Source organism: Durio zibethinus, unplaced genomic scaffold (assembly GCF_047325235.1).
Source record: "Durio zibethinus cultivar Kanyao isolate XHJ-2024 unplaced genomic scaffold, ASM4732523v1 HiC_scaffold_279, whole genome shotgun sequence".
In the NCBI taxonomy this organism is placed as follows: Eukaryota; Viridiplantae; Streptophyta; class Magnoliopsida; order Malvales; family Malvaceae; genus Durio; species Durio zibethinus.
The window spans coordinates 25001-27500 of NW_028322902.1; positions in this window are offsets into that span (position 1 = coordinate 25001).

Consider the following 2500-nt stretch of genomic DNA (forward strand, 5'->3'; position numbering starts at 1 on the left):
GTGAGTTGATTGATGAGAAAGAAAGAGAAGTCTTGGTTCAGTTCTCCACCTTAACGACAGAAAAAAGGATTGATCAAATTCTATTGAGTCTGACTCATAGTGATCTTTTATCAAAGAATGACTCTGGTTATCAAATGATTGAACAACCGGGACTAATTTACTTACGATACTTAGTTGACATTCATAAAAAGTATCTAATGAATTATGAGTTCAATACATCCTCTTTAGCAGAAGGGCGGATATTCCTTGCTCATTATCAGACAATCACTTATTCACAAACTTCGTGTGGGGCTAATAGTTTTCATTTCCCGTCTCATGGAAAACCCTTTTCGCTCCGCTTATCCCTATCTCCCTCTAGGGGTATTTTAGTGATAGGTTCTATAGGAATCGGACGATCCTATTTGGTCAAATACCTAGCGACAAACTCCTATGTTCCTTTCATTACAGTATTTCTGAACAAGTTCCTGGGGAACAAAGGTAACAAAGGTTTTTTTATTGATGATAGTGACGACGATATTGATGATAGTGACGATATTGATGCTAGTGACGATATTGATGCTAGTGACGTTATTGATGATAGTGACGCTATTGATGATAGTGACGATATCGATTGTGACCTTGATACGGAGCTGGGGTTTCTAGATATCGATATTATGGATATGATGTCGGAAATAGACCGATTTTATATCACCCTTCAATTCGAACTAGCAAAAGCAATGTCTCCTTGCATAATATGGATTCCAAACATTCATGATCTGGATATGAATGAGGCGAATGACTTATCCCTCGGTCTATTAGTGAACTATCTCTCCAAGGATTGTGAAAGATGTTCCACTAGAAATATTCTTGTTATTGCTTCGACTCATATTCCCCGAAAAGTGGATCCCGCTCTAATAGCCCCGAATAGATTAAATACATGTATTAAGATACGAAGGCTTCTTATTCCACAACGACCAAAGCACTTTTTCACTCTTTCATATACTAAGGGATTTCACTTGGAAAAGAAAATGTTCCATACTAATGGATTCGGGTCCACAAACGTGGGTTCCAATGCACGAGATCTTGTAGCACTTACCAATGAGGCCCTATCGATTAGTATTACACAGAAGAAATCAATTCTAGACACTAATACACTTAGATTTGCTCTTCATAGACAAACTTGGGCTTTGCGATCCCGGGTAAGACCGGTTCAGGATCATGGGATCATTTTCTATCAGATAGGAAGGGCTCTTGTACAAAATGTACTTCTAAGTAATTGCCCCATAGATCCTATATCTATCTATATAAAGAGGAAATCAGGTAACGAAGGGGATCCTTATTTGTACAAATGGTACTTCGAGCTTGGAACGAGCATGAAGAAATTAACGATACTTCTTTATCTTTTGAGTTGTTCTGCCGGATCGGTCGCTCAAGACCTTTGGTCTCCACCCGGATCCGATGAAAAAAGTGGGATCACTTCTTCTGGGTTCGTTGAGAATGATTCTGATCTAGTTCATGGCCTATTAGAAGTAGAAGGCGCTCTGGTGGGATCCTCACGGACAGAAAAAGATTGCGGTCGGTTTGATAATGATCGAGTGACATCGCTTCTTCGGTCCGAACCGGGGAATCCCTTATATATGATGCAAAATGGATTATCTTCTATCGTTGATCAGAGATTTCTCTATGAAAAAGACGAACCGGAGTTTTTGGAGTTTGAAGAAGTAGAAGAAGGAGAAGAAGAAGTACTCGACCCGCAACAGATAGTGAAGGATTTATTCAATCACATAGTTTGGGCTCCTAGAATATGGCACCCTTGGGGCTTTCTATTTGATTGTATCGAAAGGCACAATGAATTGGGATTTCCCTATTGGGCCGGGTCATTTCGGGACAAGCGGATCTTTTATGATGAAGAGGATGAGCTTCACATTTATGATGAAGAGGATGAGCTTCACATTTATGATGAAGAGGATGAGCTTCAAGAGAATGATTCGGAGTTCTTGCAGAGTGGAACCATGCAGTACCAGGCACGATATAGATCTTCCAATGAACAAGACTTTTTTCAAATAAGCCAATTCATTTGGGACCCTGCGGATCCACTCTTTTTCCTATTCAAAGATCAGTCTGTGTTTTCACACGCGAATTCTTTGCAGATAAAGAGATGTTAAAGGGGTTGTTGACTTTTACTGTCAAAATTTCCAGAAAATATCATCCTCTTACATCTATGTATGAAAACTGGTTTATCAAGAATAGGCAAGAAAAGCACTTCGAAGTCTTGATTCATCGCCAGAGATTGCTTAGAACCAATAGTTCATTATCTAATGGATTTTTCCGTTCTAATACTCCATCCGAGAGTTATCAGTATTTATCAAATCTGTTCCTATCTAACGGAAGGCTATTGGATCAAATGACAAAGACATTGTTTAGAAAAAGATGGATTTTCCCGGATGAAATGAAAATTGTATTCATGTAAGAGGAGAAAGGTTTCCCATTACTTAGCCGGAAAGATATGTGGCCATGAAAT